Source organism: Lissotriton vulgaris, chromosome 8 (assembly GCF_964263255.1).
Source record: "Lissotriton vulgaris chromosome 8, aLisVul1.2, whole genome shotgun sequence".
NCBI classification, from domain to species: Eukaryota; Metazoa; Chordata; class Amphibia; order Caudata; family Salamandridae; genus Lissotriton; species Lissotriton vulgaris.
The window spans coordinates 1,513,254,708-1,513,274,354 of record NC_141696.1 but is presented as its reverse complement, the minus strand read 5'-3'; the positions used below and the strand labels follow the sequence as shown (position 1 = coordinate 1,513,274,354).

Sequence of the window (19,647 nt, the reverse complement as noted above, 5' to 3'; positions counted from 1 at the left end):
GGTCAAGCAGCAGAACCAGAACCAGGGTGGTGGCCAGAAGAAAGCAGACCAGAAGGGTAATCAAGAGAATAAGCAAAATGACCAGAAGTCTTCAACAGGGCCCCAACAATCTAAGGAGGGTGGGACCACTAATACTCAAAAGAAGAAGAATGAAGGTCAAAGAAAACCATGGTGCCACTACTGTAAAAGTAAGACTCACTGGTTTAGTGAGTGCACCAAGAAAGGCACAGCTCCTACCACTACTGCCCCTAAGGCACCTGCACCCCCTAGTACAGTTAGTAGTGGTAGTGCACCCCCCAAGGCTATAGTTGGGTTAACCCTGGGTACTGAGGTGGATTCTGACTAAGTTAGAATACCTACTCAGGCTGTTCTTGTTTGTACTTGGGACATGGATATGACCCCTTCAATAAGTCTCAGTACTCTGGGCAAGTACAGGCAAACGCCTTTGATTAATGGAAAAATGGCTCAGGCCTACAGGGACACCTGTGCCAGTGTCACTATGGTGACACCAGCATTTGTGGACCCTGAACAGGTAATACTAGGTTCAGACTACCTAGTGACCAATGCTAGCAATGTCACTACCAACCATAGTATGGCACTTGTTAATTTCTCCTGGGGAGGGGTAACTGGCCTCAAAAGGGTTGTAGTTAGTTCAGACCTCCCAGTGGACTGTCTGTTGGGCAATGATTTGGAATCCTCCTTATGGTCAGATGTGGAGTATAGGACTCATGTGGAAATGTTAGGTTTGTCAGCACATGTCCTTGCTGTGACCAGGTCACAGGCCAAGAAATGCCCAGCTGAACAAGTGCTGGATCCTGGAACAATGGACCAGACACTTCCCAAGAGAAAGAGCAGTAGGGTTAAGGCCGTGCCTTCCCCCCTACCTCAAGGTGAGGATCAGCCCTCTCAGGAGGCTGACCCAAAGACCCCAGAAGGAACTGTCCGAGAAGAGCTTGAGCCTGAACAGGTTGAGTTTCTTGGGACAGGGGGACCTTCCAGGGCAGACTTGAGGCAGGCACAGTTAGACTGTTCCTCTCTGGAACCCCTCAGACAGCAGGCTGCTGCTGAGGCTGCAGGGAATGCTACAGGTACCCACAAGGTGTACTGGGATGATGGACTCCTATACTCTGAGGCAAGAGACCCCAAGCCTGGTGCTACCAGGAGGCTGGTTATCCCCTTGTCTCTGAGAGGTTTCCTTCTTACCTTAGCCCATGAGATTCCCCTTGCAGGTCACTTAGGCCAGAACAAGACTTGGGACAGGCTTGTCCCTCACTTTCACTGGCCTCATATGTCTGAAGACACAAAAGAGTTTTGTCGCTCATGTGTCACCTACCAAGCCAGTGGCAAACCAGGTGGCACAACAAAGGCCCCCCTTATACCACTACCTGTGGTGGGGGTACCCTTTGAAAGAGTGGGGATTGACATTGTTGGCCCAATGGACCCCCCAACAGCATCTGGGCACAGATTTATACTGGTGGTAGTGGATCATGCCACCAGGTACCCAGAAGCTATTCCCCTTAGGACCACTACAGCTCCTGTTGTGGCCAGGGCCCTACTTGGAGTTTTCTCCAGAGTGGGGTTTCCAAAGGAGGTTGTCTCTGACAGAGGTGCAAACTTTATGTCAGGATACTTGACTGCAATGTGGAAGGAGTGTGGTGTCAATTACAAATTCACCACCCCCTATCACCCACAGTGCAATGGGCATGTGGAGAGATTCAACAAGACCCTAAAAGGGATGATAAAAGGGTTACCAGAAAAGCTTAGGCGAAGATGGGACATCCTTTTACCCTGCCTTCTGTTTGCTTACAGAGAGGTCCCACAGAAGGGGGTTGGCTACAGCCCTTTTGAGCTTCTATTTGGGCATCCTGTAAGAGGACCCCGGTGTCTTGTGAAGGAAGGATGGGAGTTACCTCTCAAAAAGCCTAAGCAAGACATAGTGGACTATGTACTTGGTCTCCGCTCCAGGATGGCAGAGTACATGGAGAAGGCATCTAAAAACCTTGAGGCCAGCCAAGAACTGCAAAAAGCTTGGCATGACCAAAAGGCTGTCCTTACTGTTTACCAGCCTGGACAGAAGGTGTGGGTGTTAGAGCCAGTGGCCCCAGCAGCTCTCCAAGACAAATGGGCTGGACCCCATACTATCATTGAACAAAAGGGAGAGGTCACCTATCTGGTAGACCTTGGAACTCCCAGGAGCCCTCATAGAGTACTTCATGTGAACAGGCTCAAGGCAATTGTCAACAGGGAAGACATGGGCTTGCTCATGGCTACAGATGAGGGACAGGAGGAAGAGAGTGACCCTCTCCCAGACCTGCTCACTCAGAACCCTGATGATGGGTCAGTAGATGGTGTAGTCTTTTCTGACAGCCTCTCTGGACATCAACAAAAGGATTGCAAACAAGTTCTTCAATCCTTTAGACAAATGTTCTCTCTGACACCCAGTCAGACAAACTGGTGCACCCATGAGGTGGACACTGGTGACAGTCTGCCTATAAAGAGTAAAATCTACAGGCAACCTGATCACGCCAGGGACTGCATTAAACAAGAAGTACAAAAGATGTTGGAGTTGGGAGTCATTGAACCCTCAGAGAGCCCTTGGGCTAGTCCTGTAGTTCTAGTGCCTAAACCTCACACCCAGGATGGTAAGAGAGAGATGAGGTTTTGTGTAGACTACAGGGGTCTCAATGCTGTCACCAGGACAGATGCTACCCAATACCAAGAGCAGATGAACTCATAGATAAATTGGCTTCTGCCAAATTCTTGAGTACATTTGACCTGACAGCTGGTTATTGGCAAATCAGGTTAGCTGAGGATGCCAAGGCTAAAACAGCATTTTCTACCCCAGGAGGTCATTACCAATTTGTGATGATGCCCTTTGGTTTGAAAAATGCACCTGCCACTTTTCAAAGGTTGGTGAACCAAGTTCTCACTGGGTTTGATGACTTTTGTGCAGCATATCTAGATGATATTGCTGTCTTTAGCTCCACCTGGGAGGATCACCTGATCCACCTGAGGAAAGTTTTGGAGGTCCGGCAAAAGGCAGGCCTCACTATCAAGGCTACTAAGTGCCAGATAGGGCAGAGTCAGGTTGTGTACCTGGGCCACCTTGTAGGTGGAGACCAGGTTCAACCATTGGAGAGCAAGATACAGGCCATAAAGGACTGGGCTCCTCCAACCACCCAGACACAGGTCAGAGCTTTCTTGGGCCTGTCTGGTTACTACAGAAAATTTGTCAGAAATTATGGGACAATTGTGACCCCTCTTAATGACCTGACAAGTAAGAAAATGCCAAAGAAAGTTCAGTGGACAGTTAGCTGTCAAAAGGCATTCGATTACCTAAAGCAGGCCATGTGCACTGCACCTATTCTCAAGAGTCCAGACTACTCCAAACCTTTCATTGTCCAAACAGATGCTTCTGAGTTGGGTGTGGGAGCTGTTCTATCTCAACTGAATATTGATGGTCTCAACCAGCCCATTGCTTTTAAAAGTAGAAGGCTGACCCCTAGAGAGAAACGTTGGTCAGCTATTGAGAGGGAGGCCTTTGCTGTGGTTTGGGCCCTGAAGAAGTTGAGGCCATACTTGTTTGGAACTCACTTCAAGATTCAGACAGACCATAAGCCCCTCTTGTGGCTAAATCAGATGAAGGGTGAAAACCCCAAACTTCTTAGGTGGTCCATTTCCCTACAGGGGATGGACTTTACAGTGGAGCACAGACCAGGGACTGACCATGGCAATGCAGATGGTCTCTCCAGGTATTTCCACTTAGAACAGGAAGACTCACCTGGTCAAGGTTAGTTTAATGTCCCTAAGTTTGGGGGGTGGGTGGTTATGTAGGAGAGTAGGGTCTGCAATCCTATGGTCACCCCAGATTTTTGCTTTTTGCTTCACTGGTTTACGACTTTCCCTGGCTGTGGGCCTGCTAATCAGACCCACAGCCTAGCTGTTCTCTCTCTAAATTGACATCCATGTACCTTAGGTGCATTTAGTAATTGGTATTGGGTCACTCTTGTAAGTCATTGTACAGTGTACCATAGGTACCCAGGGCATAAGTGAACCCAAGGCCTACTACGGGCTGCAGCATGTATTATGCCACCCCTGGCTGGACCCCCAAATCTGACACAACTGGCTGATCAATGAGCTGGGGCAAGGTGGTGTAATCACCCTTTGCTTTAGATGTAGTATACCTATATCTAAACCTAAAATGGACACATATACTCCGATAAGTCCCTCCTATGGCAGGCCTTAACAATCCTGGAGGCAGAGTGCTTGGAATTATGTGAGATAGTGCTCTGGCATGAGCTGAGCCTGTCTACAGCTTTTGGAACCAAGTCCGTTAGCTGTTTCCATGATAACGCTATACCATATACTCTTAAGTGCATTATAATCCTCGCGGTTATTGCTAACTTTGGCATAGCATTATCAAAACATGTTGAGTAAGGTGTCATACGAATTGGAATACTACCCCCTCGCCAGTTCTGGCGACGGGGGTAGCATTCCACCCTTTTAGAGGCACACGACATGTACCTAACTGTGAACCCCGGTTAAAGTTAACCTGAGCCTCAGCATCACAAAATGGATGCTGCCACCACAGACACAAGTCTGACCTCCTGCTGCTGGGAGTTCTTCCAGCGAGGGAGGCCTGGACAAAGGGTTTCCTGCCTTGGGAGGTGCTAGCACCACCCCAGACAGGATTTTGTGTATTGGGTAGGACAGGGCTGAAAGGAATGAGACATGCCTGGAGCACACAAGGTGTCCCTGTGCATACACCGGTCTAAACCAGTTCCTGGGACTCTCCAGCCCCAGCTCTGGCGCAAGACCGGACAAAGGATAGGGGGTGTAACCACCCCCCTTCCTGGTCCTACCCATAGTAGGGACCTAGTCGTAGTACAGCCTCCTTTAGGAGGATAAAAGGTAGGAGTTGGTCCTATTCCAAATTAGATTAATCCTGAACTGAAACTCTACAAGAAGAAACTCTGGACTTCGACTTTCTGCAAAGAAGACTGAAGAAATCTCCCTTGTGGGCAAGGAGTGTCCACCCTGCACAAGCAGGCACCATCAGCGTCCAGCGGCTTCCCTTTGTCGTCTTCCCTCGAGGATCCAGACTTCAGAGCCCGACGAGACCCGGATTCCCAGACCTCTCCGACCTCTACCTACATCTGCAGCACAGCTGAGATCCGTGGGTGCGACGAGACACGTGGGACCGGCCATCTTGGAAGAAGCAGCACTTCGCTCCAGCACGACTTCCGAGGTAACCTCGACCAAGTGCTTTGGGGACTGAGAAGCCCCGACCCCGAGCAGCTCCTGCACCGAAGACCAGCCCTCCAGCATCCACGAGATCTGCGTGGGGCCCTTCTGCCTGTTTGCTGCTCGAAACGTTGTCTGGTCACTTGCCGGCTGGCTAGTGACCTCCTAGACGACGAACCTTGAAATCCAATCTGCTGGTCTGGTTGCTCCAGACTGGCCCTTGCTTCCCTGCAAAGGAGAAGTACCCCGGACCCTCCTGGTCCACTCCAGACGCCGTTTCCACTCACCGCGTGGGTTGCCTTTGCCAAGGCCTGTTGACTCCAAATCCGGATCCGATACCGCCGACAGCGAGAGCCTGCGTGGGACAGCTCGTGCCTCCATCCTGGTTGTCGAAGACACCTCCTGGTCCACGTGGCTGCAGAGACAAGCGTCCACTCTTCACCTGATCGCGACGACGACATCTGGTTCCACTCCTGGTTCCACTCCAGTCACTGGCTAGTGACTTTGAACATTGTCCCCTCTGCTTTCAGGTTCTCCTCTTCACTGATCCACCCTTGGATCACACCGGACATCTTCCTCCTGGTCGCCTGCAGCATCTTTTCTTTCAGGCTCCTTAGACTTCAACGCCGGAACCCGACACGACTTCGCACCTATGCACCCGCAGCCTGTGGGTGAGGTAACAAGAGCATTTCGGTGCTCAAGGGTAGATTGACTCTCCTAGTGTCCAGTTCCACAGTCGTTTTAGTCCTAACTAGTCAGGATTGTCCGTACTCACCTTTACTTGAACTGTACTGTCCATAGACGCTGTTACGCATCTCGCGTGTGAGTTCACACTCTGCACACGCATTCCGTGGGCCTCCTATTACTTACCTAAAGTCAGGATAGTGTAGTCCCAGCGATCCTACAGCCTCTGGACGGCTCCATTCCTTCTATCGACTTTCACATTCCACTTACTTAGTATATGGTTTGTTGTGCCCCTAGGGCAACATTGTAATTTGTGCAACTTAAATGTATTTTTCCTAATAGTCTTGTCATGTGCTTAGCCCTCTGATCTCATAAAGAGTTCAGAGGTGTTTGTTAGTTAATAAATATCTTGTTTATTTTCATAACTACCTGTGTGGTGTCCTTTCCTTTGGTATTCAAGGGGTTATATGTGATAAAACAGCTGGCTTCACATGCCAAAAGAGTTTAGCCTAAGACTGCTTTGTCCATGCTACCATTAGGATAGCTGGTCTATAAGGTTGACTTACAACCAATCACCATAAGGGTTGTTTGGACTGATACAAGGTGATCACTAGAATTAGTGAGCATCATATATCAGGCCAACTTCTCACACTCCGTACGAAAGGATGTTGCCTTTAGCCAACCCTGTCTCCGAAGCGAAACTGCTCCTGCCATCTGCCGAAACGCCATAGAGGAAACATCCATGGCAATGGCAATAGATTCCGATGCCGACTTTGCCCCATCTCGGAGGATAGCCGCTGCCTCTTCTTTCTTATCCTCCGGTAGTGTAGACAGAATGGGTGCCAAATCCGACCACATTTGCCTGTTAAAACGGCTAATAAAGGCCATAGCATTGGCTGCATTAATCGTAGAGGCTGCCATGACCGCAAACCTCTTCCCGGCTCCTTCCATCCTCCGCCCTTCTTTGTCTGGCGGCACCAATGAAGTAGCAACTGGATTCTTTGAATTCCTCTGCGCCGCCTGCGTCACCACGGACTCTGGTCTCGGGTGTCCTATTAGACAGGCCGCAGCAGACTCTGATGCTCTAGATTTCTTTTCGATTCTAGGAACCGAAACCGCGATGGAAGCCGGTGTATTCAAAATTTTTAGGCCCTCTTCCCAAATGTGAGGGATAATCGGGATTGAGCGAGCAGATTTCCTGGCGTCATCTTTGAAATCATATAAGAAACATTCCGTTTCTTTATCCTCCATTTCGAAATCAAACCTCTTAGTTGCTTTTTCCATAATGTCATGGAACCCTCCAATGTCCTGAGGAGGAGAAATGGTTGGCAGAGGAGTAGGTGAAGGGGCCGACGGCAAAATGTACTCATTCCACTCCTGTGCCGTAGAATCTTGTACAAGCTCACCTTCCTCAGGTTGATCATCATCATCAGAATCCGTTAGATCGTCCCTGATATCACTGGTGGTGATCTCACAACCTGTTCATGAGGAGCAGATTGGGTCTTTGGAGGTTGCGTTGTAGCCACCGGCGTAGATGACGGAGGCGCATTTGCCTCTGGAAAACGACGATAATAGTCGTTAATCATGAACCTCAGGTCAGTGACAAGAGAAACAGGTATGGAGACTGACTCTTCTCGCGACTCCTCTCGCGACTCTTCTTGTTGCTCGTCATCCTTATTATAATTACATGTTTCCTGGAAAGATTCATATCTTGTAGATTGAGCTCTCTCCTTGAAGCAAAACACCTCTTCCTCGTCTGTGTCCTGGCTCTTTATTCTGAGTTGTGAAGGGCTGTAGGCCGCTCCTGACGACTCCTCTCCTTCTGAATCCTGTTCCAGTAAAGAAGATGGTGGTAGAGGCGAAATCTGCGTCCACAACGTGAATTCTGCAGATTTGCTTATGGTCGCCGAACCCCTCGACGACTGAAAAGAGCGAATAGAGATCAAGGTCTTCGACTGTGGCGATTTAAATGCCTTTGCCGTTGAAATTACAGTCTTCGTCGACGGTGTCGTCGATGACATAGCCATTGTCGACGGAGCCGTCGTCACCAAAGCCATCGTCGACGGGACCGTCGTCGACGGGGTCTCCGTCGACGGGGTCTCCGTCGACGGAGTCGTCGACGTCTTTGTGGCTGAGCCTTTCGTCGTCGGCGACGTCGATGGTTTCTTCGTCGACGGGATGGTCATACTCGTCGACGTAGTCATCGTCGACGCTGCCTTAGTTCCTGTCGTCGACGGAGCCGCCGTCGTCGAAACAGTCGTCGTCGACGGTGAGGTCGTCGACGGGGTTGAAGATTTTACCACAGATTTTGCAGCAGAAACCAGGGAACTGGTCGAGGGAGCAGACCCTGTCCCTTTCTGACCTGACAACTTCTTGAGGGGAGTAAGAGGGAGAGATGACGCCACTTTCTCCTTTGATTTAACCTTTTTAGTCTCCACCCTTTCCTCAGAATGTGAGGCCTTTCTCTTTTTAGGAGTTAGGTTAGAAGATTCCTCCCCAGAATCTGAGTCTGATGCGGCCTTCTTCTTTTGAAGCCACAACAGCAAACAAGCCTCTCTGTCCCTCAGAGTTTTAGCAGAGAAGGTTCTACAATATTGAGAATCCTTGGCCACATGCTTAGGATGAAGACAATATAAGCAGTCCTTGTGAGGATCTTCAGAGAAAAGCCTAGCCTTTCCACAGGATCTGCAAGGCCTGAAAAGCCTCTTTTTAGAGCTTTCAGCCATTATGAAAGAAATTAGGTACACACAATACCTTAATCCAGATGAAAAGATAGGTGAAATAAAAGGTCAATAGTTCACTCAGGAAAAGCAAACTGAGCAGAGCTCAAGGAGACTCCTTTCTCACACGAAGGCGGTTGGAAATCTGAGGCAGGAAGCTTCTGCTGGGGAGTGTGAGGGCAGGGCAGCAATGCTGATTGGCTGACTTTTGGACCAAACAATGAGGAGGTCTGGTTACCAAATACTACAATCCCTATGGGCTTTTCTATGCAGTTTTCTTCTCTATGATACTGCTTTGGTCATTCTGTTACCGTGAGACTCCCACCATGATGACGGGGAAGATACAAGCATGTGAATCTATGAAAGATGTAATACTGGATAAAATCTACATCTACGTGACATTCCTGACCGAGGTGCACAGTTCATCACAAGAATTTGGAATTAATTTATTCTGAATATTGGTATTATCAGCTATAACATCTCAAGATGAATAGAAATATGGAAAGATTAAATGAATCTATTCTTCAATGTGTTCATTGCGATGGAACATTGGGAAGAATGGGCTGTGTGGATTCCAGTGGGAGAATTTGCCTACATTTACTGTTTCCATGGTTCCTCTGATTACTCACCTTTTTGTGTTTCACCTGGTTTCATCCTCGACTAATCCATATTGTTGCGTCCCTCATTGGTCCCTTCAGTACAAGCCTTGCTTCACCACTTCACCATGGTTCAGGTAGCATCAATGTGCAATCATGCAAAGTCAGATGTCCTGGATTTAGTTGAGCAATCTGTGAAGCACATATCGGTTCCTGGGTAACGCCTGTAGTGTTATACGGTTCCTATGAAATTAATAGGACTGGATATTAGGTCAATGAAAACTTCACAATATAGAAATTGAGTCTACTCATATCATCAGTAAATGTTGATTCGGCTAGTTCACAGTAATGCATCTAAACTCCTAAACCTCCAGAGTTGTAATTGCTGTTGGTAACCTCGAACATAACATTTTTGATTGCCAAGGAATTAGTGGAAACAGATTTAGCCCTTTTGTTTGTCATTTTTGCATGCCTAAAGTGTTACAAAGAAAAGAAACAATAATACATTTTCAAATGTTCATTGAAAACATCCAATACTTGTAATTAAAACATGAACTGAGATGATTAGACAGATGAGACACATCATTGTTATAATCATTATTAGAATGGTGAAAAACACAAACAATTCATCAATGTTAATTACTCATAATATGACTCCTATTTATCACTCTTAATCCTACACTAGTGAGAGAGTTGTTGGAGTACTCTTCTGCCAGACCCAGATGGAAATATCTAAACCCAAACTTTGGTGTCATGTCTCAGGAAGCCTGCCTCAGTGCATTAACAAATGCACTCTGACTAAGTGTGCAAGCCTGCACATATATCTGCTTGCACATCTATCTTCCTTCTTAGGATGAATGTCGGGGCCTGAAGGGCTGAATATCATTCACAACTACTGCAAACTCCTGTGTTAATTGCCTATCACCAACCTCAACACAAACACGGTTTAAATAATAAAACACTGGCCTTATCTCATTCTGCTAGAGATGCAGGAAATCATCGTTAATTAGTATGGAGAATTTGAATCATTTTATTCTAGTATGTGTGTAGTTGGAACTAACAGAGCAGCACTTGTAAATTAGCTGAAAGGAGAACAGATTGGGTGAGGTTGAGAGAATCCAAAAATTAAATTAAAAAGACTATTAAGCGGGTAGCTACCCGGGGGCATTCCACCGCGGATAGCGGCACATGATAGACACCACAACCATACTAGGGGAAGAGACGTTTTTAACAGTTTATCAAAGGCCAGATAGTTAGGTTCCCTACGCAGATGAAGTGGAAGAGTATTCCAGAACTTAGCGGCATTATAAGAAAACAGACGACCCCCAATCCAGCTTTTTTAATCCTGGGAGCTGCGGCAAGACACAGATCGTCCGAACTGAGGCGTCTCTTTGCAAGGTAGGGCTGAACAATAGCATGATTGATGGAAGGACCCTTCCCTGCTAGCATCTTGTGAACAATACAAATAGACTTAAAATTAACTCTCTCCTTGATGGGGAGCCAATGGAGAGATTGCAAGGCTGGTTTTGCAGATTGGTATTTTGGGATTTCCAGGAGAATACTGGCTGCACAGTTTTGCACCGTCTGGAGTTTCGAGATGGTCGCGCATGGAGCCCCTAAATAAAGGGCATACCCATAGTCCAGGTGCAATAGAATGAGTGCCTGGACCATGAGTTTCCTTGCCTGGATGGGGAGGAGTGGAAGGACTTTCCGAAGTATCTTTAGGATGCTGTAACAGGAGGCTGCAACATTACGCGCCTGAACCTTAAAACTCAGGTCTTGATCCAGCCAAATACCCAGGTTTTTCATCTGGGTCTTGGGGGCCGGAACAGGGCCCAGGCCAGCCGGCCACATTATTTTAGGTTAAAAAAGAGTTGAGTTTCCGAAAATCATCATCTCAGTCTTTTCTCCATTTAACTTCAGATAGGAATTATTCATCCATTCGGCTACCTCTTCCAAGTAAGGACAACAGCTAGAAGAGCCAGTATGTAATTTCTCTTGCCACCTCCAATAATGTTTTTCTAAATCATCTTTCATAAGATTATTCAGAGAGCCATATATTTGCCCTATTGAGCAAGACATCCCCTGTTACCATATCCACCAGTTCCCTCCTATAAAAGCCACATGAGCCCCCTCCCTTCCTTCCTAAGAAATCCCTAATTTGTAAATATTAAAAAAAATACTTTTGGCTAACATTAAAGGCTGTCATGAATTCCTCAAAAGAGACAATGCCCTCAAAAGAATAAAAATCATCTAATCTTTTGGAGCCATAAACCTTTCAACAACTCACAAAGATCCCAAAAAATAAGAGGAAGATTTAGATTTTTGCTCAGCAGGGTGTAAAAGTTCAACTAACCAATCCTCAATTTACTCAAAGTGCAGTCTAGATTTTAAAAGCACCCTGAAGGGACTTGAAACTGAAATTTTTAAAGTAACTAAACTCGATTCGTCGTCAAAGACTTCCCAGGGCCTCTTCTCCCAATAGCAACTCAAAAGGGGAGGGAGAAACTTTTGTCTTCTATCTAACTTCCATCATCACCCCGAGAAGAATAGTCATCTGTTGAAGGGCCACAGCCCAATAGTATAACCTAAAGTTCAGGACAGCCAATCCCCCTCTTTCATGAAGGAGTGTCATGAATGTAAGTGCCCTTCTAGTTGTCAATTATTTCAAACCACTTCCAGAGGGACAGCTCGGAAGAGATGTAGCACATTATGTAAAAAAAAACATTTTTACTATGTTACTCCTGACTATAATAGACAAATGTAAAGTATTCATCCTTACACACTCTTTAGTAGCTTTTCCAATTACAGTATCTAAATTGTTCTCAACAATTTTATCAACCTCTGCCGTTATACTTTCTCCTAAATACACTGCACTGTTGACCACCCGATCGTCATTTAGGTGCAAGTTACTGTTAATAACTGCTTGCCCTTATTTTTGTTCAACGAATATCCAGAGAAGCTTCCAAAAAGACCGACCTTCCTTTCAATATCACTTAAAGCGTCCTTTGGATTAGTTGTAAATACTGCTACATCATCATCATATGTGAGAATTTTTGTATCCCATCATTGAGAGTGATTGGGGGTATTACCGGGTAGCTTGCCTCTAAACAGGCACAGGGACAACCCTGCCTTGTCCAGCGTCATATCATAATTGGTCCGCATTGTCCACCCTTCAGTGAAATCCTTGCCATATGGCTTCGATGTAAAGCGCTCATTGCATTAATATATCCAGTCCCTATATCGACCTCTCCCATAACTGTCCAAAGGTCATGCCAGAACACCATATCAAATGCTTTTTCTGCTTTAGTAAAATTAATGCCACAGGGTTCCCAGCAACCAGAGAGGCTTCAAATAGGGAAATAAGACATTGGATATGGTCCGTCATTCGCTTCCCTGGTATAACGCCATGTTGCTTGGATGCACCAATTTACTTATCACACCAGACAGACGGGTGGCTAAGATTTTAGAATAGATTTTTGTATCACCATTAATCAGAGTTACTGGTCCACATGAACCCAGCTCTTGAAGAAATGTACTCTTCTTTGGGAAGACTAAAATATTCGCAGAGTACAATGATCCCGGAGCAGTGGATCCCTGCTGAATCTGTAAAGATAAGTGCAGGAAATACACCCCTAGGCTAGCAGAAAACACCCTTTAAAATTCAGTAGGATTCCGATCAATCCCTACAGCTTTCCCCGAGGGTAAATTTGTGATGTCCGTATACATTACGTCCCATGATACGAGTTTCTCTGGTAGATCACGGTCCTCCTCATTAAGAGCCTTAAAAGACACAAGCTCCAGAAAGTCCAGCGCATCCCACTCTCCCAACACCGCATCTATAGTTTACAGGCTACCCATATACTCTCAGGGTCTGATACCATATCACACATAGGATCTCTCACTTCCCTTATCTCTCCCTCCGTAAACTTTTGTCTGGTGCGAATTGCAAGTAACTGACCCACTTGCTTGCTATACTAAATTTTGCTTCCAGCTAGATATTTAGCCACATCCTTGTTTGCAAAGATGTCAGGAATTGCTGCCTTAAACATTGCTATATCCCATTGCGCACCCTCAACCTCCTCCCATTTCATTACAGCTATATTTAAATTTGATTCCACAGCCATCAGGGCCCCATACAGATCCAGAAGGTTTTTTGCCAATTCAAGCTGAACCAAAGGATCTACCCACGGATACCAGCTTTAAAAGCATCCCATATAACCCCTTGGGGCGTGCTCCCTTCATTGTCGTCCATATAAACCTGAATCCACTCACTTATATGCCTTAAATAATCATCATCAAAGATCAGAGTACTTTCAAAAGTTCAATATGAAACACTCCCAACCGGTCCCTTTACTGGCATTTCCAAAACCAGCGGGCTATGATCTGACATTACCCTAGGACATTTTTCGAGTCTACAGTCCTGAAGAAGACCGTGAGAGATAAAAAAACATGCATCTGACCTATGTAACGCAGAATAATAAGTAATTCCTGGATCCAATACATTTTTATCATCCTAAACATCAACTAGGCTGTGATCCCTTTCCAGATTACACATGGACCTGAACACTTTAGGCTTCCAGCCCGGATAAGGCTTGGTACCGTTTACTAGGATCCCCCCACCCCTAAATGTATGTTAAAGTTCCCACACATACTTATTACCATCGGCCAAAGTGCGAGCTCATTATTCAACCAATCCAAGACAGCAGGATCATCCACAACTGGCCCGCTGATGGAGCACAGAGTAAAAGCCCCATTGGGATAATGACACTCTGCAATTACCCAACTGCCCTGATTATTTGCCCTGGATTACTTAAAACTGCAAAACTTTCTCCATGCCATAATAGCAACCCCGCATCCTTGTCCCTTGAGTCGTCCAGCAAACTAACTGAAACCCCAAAGATTCAAGTATATTATGTCTTGTCTCTTCAATAGGTGTATCTTGTAAGCATTGTATATCGGCCTGTAACACCTGTAGATCTACAGCTAACCTATGTTTGTTGACATGATCATTCAGCCCGCAGATGTTCACTGTAGCTATTCATATCTTACTCACAGCATAAGCTTAAAGGGAGAGGCCTTACTACGAAACAACAGCAACCCTTACGTACCCTATTATATACAAACCCTGCCCTAAAAGCGGCAAAAAAAATCTATCACTGCCTTCCGCTTGTGTTGACCCCCAATCCCCACCCTTCCACCCCCCTACCTCCCCAATTACCCCAACCCCCCTACCCTCCACCACCAGTATGGAGCAGTCAGGTCGGTGATGACCTGCGTGATGCCACCCAATACCACTCCTACTACCCACGCATCCCAGATCACAGCAAAAGAATGCCGACAACAACCACAATAAAGGAGAAAAGAGATACGGAGAAACAAAAGAGCCTGTCACATATCATTACAGACAAGAAGAAAGAGGTAAGCCCCTTAAGAGAAAATCTTCAGAATTTAAAAATCGGGCATACATTGATAATGACACACTATCTTTAGGTTTCCAAGGTCAGTCCAATTGGATTCAAGACCTGTGGGAACAACGGAAGAATTTGCCTTTAAATTCTCTTGAGCTTTTATCTCATAAATGATTGTTTGAGTCGTTCCCTTTATACTGACTGTTAGACCTGGTACCATTGGTATGAGTCTCCCTTCCATTTTTTGCTGTTGTCTCCTCTGTGTTTAATATGTTTTCCTGGTTATATGCTTTGGACACTGTGCCACTGCTATTCATTGGCACAGTGCAAGTGCTCCCTATTGGAAATTGTTGGAATGTATTAGTGACTCCATGATTGCCTCATTTGATTTACTTGTCAGACCCTAGTATGCTGCACCAGGTGTGCCCAGGGCCTGTAGATCAAAATGCTGCTAGTGGGCTTGCAGTACTGATTGTGCCACCTAAGGAAGCAGCTTGTAAAGTGTGTCTCAGGCCTGCCATTGCAGAGCCTGTGTGCAGTCTAGTACTGCCATGTCGACTTGGTAAGTGCACCCACTTACCAGTCCCTAAACCTTCCCTTTTATACATGTTAGACACTCCTAAGGTAGGCCTTAGGGCAGAGGGCATTGTATGTGAAAGGCAAGACATGCCTTGATGTGTGTGGCATGTTCTGATAGTGAATTACAGCCAATTATATTTTTCACTATTGCAAGGCTACCTGTCCCCATAGGCCAAAATGGGCAGTTTAAATATACCATCTTATACTCCTACCTGACCCAGGGAATATGGTAGAAAAACGAATTTAGTATGCCTGAACTCAGGATGATAAAATACATCTTTTAATGAAGTTTTCTTGACTAACCATCCAAGCCTGCCTCAGCTAGGCTGTGTATTCCATGTCTGGTTTGTGAGTGACAGGGGCTGGAGTGGCTCCAAGAGACAGGGTGAGTTAGCACACGGCAGAATAGACCTTTCTGCATCAGGAGTGGTGGGGGAGGTAGCACCTAGGCCTGAATAGGGCTGAGCCTGCCTTCCACAATGCTGGCTCCACCTCCAGTGGTGCGTCTGATGACCCTGGTCCACACTGACAAAGGAAGAAGTTGTGCACTGGCAGAATGCACACAGAACTGGTTTGGACTAGGTACAGACACTCTCTGCCTTCTGAGACAGAGGATTTGTGTGTATAAAAAGGGGGACCCAGACCCCAGAACTTTAGATCACTTCTGGTTATCAAGACAGACCTTTTGCCAAGGAGAAGAACCAGAGAATCTGCAGGAGTTTTTTACTTCCCCTGTGCCATTTGTAATTGCTGGGGCTGGCCTGCAGTGTTTTCTTTATTGCCAAGGAAAGGAGAAAGGCTTTTATTTGCAACTTTCATCATCTTGAAGAAGAATCTCTAAGGGCTTGAACTGTGCTTGCCTCCTGCTGAAGTCTCCGGGATTCAAGACTTCACCACCAACTCCCCCTGAATTTCCTTGCTGGGAATTCTGTCTGCAGAAACCTGCGTGATGTTGGGTGCTGGAAGCATGGCTCAAGGAGAAGAAGCGTGTCTCCATTGCAGCTGTGTGTCGTCGCATCACCGGAGAAGCGTGTCGCAACCGCAAGCGTGGCCGTCGCATCACCGGGAAAGTGTGTCGCAGGGCCTGTCGTGGCTCCAAATTTACAGAGTCGCTGCACGCCGCCGGGCGCGCACGCATTGTCTTCACATGATCGCATCGCATCAAGGGCACCATCTTGTCGCATCGCAACTGGGACGCACTTGAGATTGTCGCATCACCTCCTCTCCGGTAAGGAACAGACGCATCGCCTACTTTGCGCAAGCACTGAGGAACAGACGCATCGCCTCCCCCAAAGCAAGCAACCAACGCATCGTTCTTCCTGCAAACCTTTTGTTTATCTTGCGTGGCGCATCCAATGGTACTTTGTGGGAAACGTGTTACGTTTACCATCTAAAGTGAACTGAGTTATTTCTACCATCTTAAAGTCATTTTCCTATTACTGTATTGTGGATTTTTGTCATTTGGGTCTTGTGTTAAGTCTATATAAAGAATACTTATTTTTATAAAACCTGTGTTGTGTCCATCTGTATTGTTTTCACTGTATTACTGTATGTGTTCACAATGCTTTACACACTGCCTCTGAGATAAGCCTGTCTGCTCGTGCCAAGCTACCACAGGGTTGAGCATGGGTTATTTTTGGAGTGTAGCCCCCTTACTCTGACTAAAAGCAAGGGTCCCTATTTGGACATGGGTGCAAGCCATTGCCAACTAGAGACTCCCAGTTCTAACACTGACCTTCAATTGAGCAGAGTTCATCAAATAAACTTCACCTCCAAGATCCTGAAAGGGCTTAAAAAGTTGCCTGAGACGCCACCTCCTCTGCACTGTGGCATGACAAACGTCAGTCTGGACAACAAAAGTATGCCCATCAAGGCACTGTCTGGCATCGGTCTCACCTTTTCAAAAATCACTGATCATAGCAAAGAAAAATGTTTCCAGAGTACACCGATATAACTCTAAATTTCTCGGCCCGGTTATCCCATTGTTTTTTTTAACATTAATGGAAATCGATGTACCCGCTGCACCTCCTTATCCCAAACCCACTGAGAAAGATCAGGAAGAGCTCCTTTCAAAAGAACAAGCATAAAGGCCCTGATATTGCTCCCCTCAACACATGCTGCTAATCCAATAAACCTCAAATTGTTCCCCTGCTGCCTATTTTCAAAGCCTTCCATCTTCCACATTATATCCACCAATTGAGATTCATGTGCTTCCTTCTGGCCTTTCAGAGATCCAACTTCAAGTTCCACACTTGCTGTTTGCTCCTCTACAGAGGTAATCCTATCCCGTGTTTCAAAACAGGTTTTGTTGACCTTCCTAATTTTTTAGAGGCCAGGTAGGCCTGCTGGCCCTCGCTGCAGGTCTCTTCTTGAAATTGTTTTATAGAATTAAAGATAAGTGTTAGCGAGGGTTCCTCTGTGTATCCAGGACTGTTCACGGCTAATGACTTAGTCTTGCCAATGGGTGGCATCAGCACCTTTTCTTTCATCAGAATACACCTGCTGAGTAGCTGAGTAATCCCACTGCTGCTTTTGGGTAGATTCATATCGAACTCACTTCCAGGCCTCCCTATATGACTGGTCTCTTTATGCTTTTTCTGTGATTTCTGGCATCTTGCAGTTGTGGATGTCTCTGTCAGGCTCCTCCGCGGTAATACCCAGGGTTGTATTGATGCTCAAGAGGGGTCCACATCTAGCAACCCCAAGTCTGGCTTAGGACACAACACAGACTATTGGGGTAATCAAGCTGGGGAAGGAAAGGTTGGGGACTGCAGGGAGGGAGATCTGAAGAAGAGACAAAACACAGGGTAAGCACAAAAGCTCATATGTTATTCATGCTCATTACCATAAAGACCCCTCAAATTACCACCTCCTATCCCTCACCTGTAAAGCAAGATAAGTTGAGCCTAAATCAGAGAAGAGGGTAGAGGGCAGTGGCACGCTCACATCCAGCTATTCTAGTTAGCAAAACAAAAGGCATAGAGAACAGTATGCAATTGAATCACTGTAAAGCACAAAACATTATGCATACATGAACTGAATCCCTAGGGCACCTACCAATGAGATGGACATGAGGATTAGGCGCCTAGCCAATCTTGGCAACATACCCTCTTGACCTCTCTCCTAAAATAAGAGGAAACAAAAGAAAGAAAGATGGTTTGCTCAACCAGAAAGAAGCCAAGAACAATAACCTCCTTGTTCTTACTTCTTCTTTTATAGAAAAAAAGCCAATAGTATCTCTCCGTTCTGTTATGCGCAAGTTTTCATGTGGATATTTTTTAGAAGAAAAAACAAAGCGAACGTAAGAAACAATTGTTACGCTCTTCCAGGGAATAAGCAAAAAAGAGAAATCCTCCGCAAGAGATCTTCAGATTCAGTCGTCAGCCAACAGAGGAGTAACGTAGCCCAAAAGCACGGAAAGTTACAGTGACTCGTAACCGATTATCACAAGTCACATCCAGCAAGTAAATCGCTAATAGTCTACTCCTCTGCAAGAGACCCACGTCAAGGTCCCCGCCAACAGAGAAGTGAAATGATCAATGGACCCTGTCAGGGCAAAGTACCTCCTCCGTGAGTAGGAGAAATCACCGATTTCCAACAGACATCAAAAAGGAACTCAGGGACAAAATCTGGCTCGTTCTTAACCGAAACAACTGAAGCTCCAGGGAAAATAGCGCTGACAGCGTTCTTACCGCATACCCTGGAAACGAAGACGCACCAAAGGAGCCTGCCGATCACAGGAACAAGAATTATCAGCGCCACGTCTCCTCTGCAGCCGCCTCTAATCCTGTTTCCAGGTCGCGTAGCATCACACGCTGCGCGACCTGCAAGTGTTGCTGGGAAGAGTAGTTTTTTGGTGTCTCACGGTCCTCCCGAACCGCCACCTCATCCATGCAGGCAGTGACTTACCAGCGGTCGGGGAAACCAGACTGACACCCTCCTTGTGCTGTTCCCTGCCCATTATGTGCTCCGCATCACTCATCATAGCGTCCTCCAGGCACTGTTCTGTAGCCTTTTGAGTGGACTTTCTGATATTTTTAGGCCTGGGTTTTGTGTTCCGCGGAGAAAGCAGAATTGACAAAAATTCTGCGATCCACGGCTTCGCTGAATTTTTTGCTTGTTTGCGCTTTCAAAATGCGTGTTAGCGAGATACTTCCCCCCCCCCCGAGCACAGAAACAGCGTTCCCAAACAGGAAAAAAGCATCACGAACGGGCAGAACTCTGCATGCTTGCGGTGCTTTTTACCGTTTCGCGGAGCTTTGCGTAGCGCGACTACGCAAATTCCGCCCACCCCTAGATATTTTCTGGATCTGCAGAGGTATCCAGCGATACCATGTCGGCGGGGCATACCATACCTGCTTGTGCTGCCGGGCTTTGCTGAGTCAGTTCTGTCTCTTTGATCGGAGGCCCCGC

At 46.4% G+C, this 19,647-nt stretch overlaps 1 long non-coding RNA gene and 1 pseudogene across 1 annotated transcript; both read right to left on the bottom strand.

Moving 5' to 3' along the window:
• Positions 1-6,602: 6,602 nt before the first annotated feature.
• On the bottom strand, positions 6,603-8,654 carry LOC147699059 (uncharacterized; annotated as a pseudogene).
• Positions 8,655-9,343: 689 nt separating this feature from the next.
• LOC147699058 (uncharacterized) lies at positions 9,344-18,992 on the bottom strand. The gene is made up of 3 exons (XR_015299246.1): positions 18,927-18,992; positions 18,292-18,357; positions 9,344-9,487 (listed from the first exon to the last, which is right to left on the bottom strand). It is a non-coding gene; the product is annotated as an uncharacterized LOC147699058 (long non-coding RNA).
• Positions 18,993-19,647: the final 655 nt, after the last annotated feature.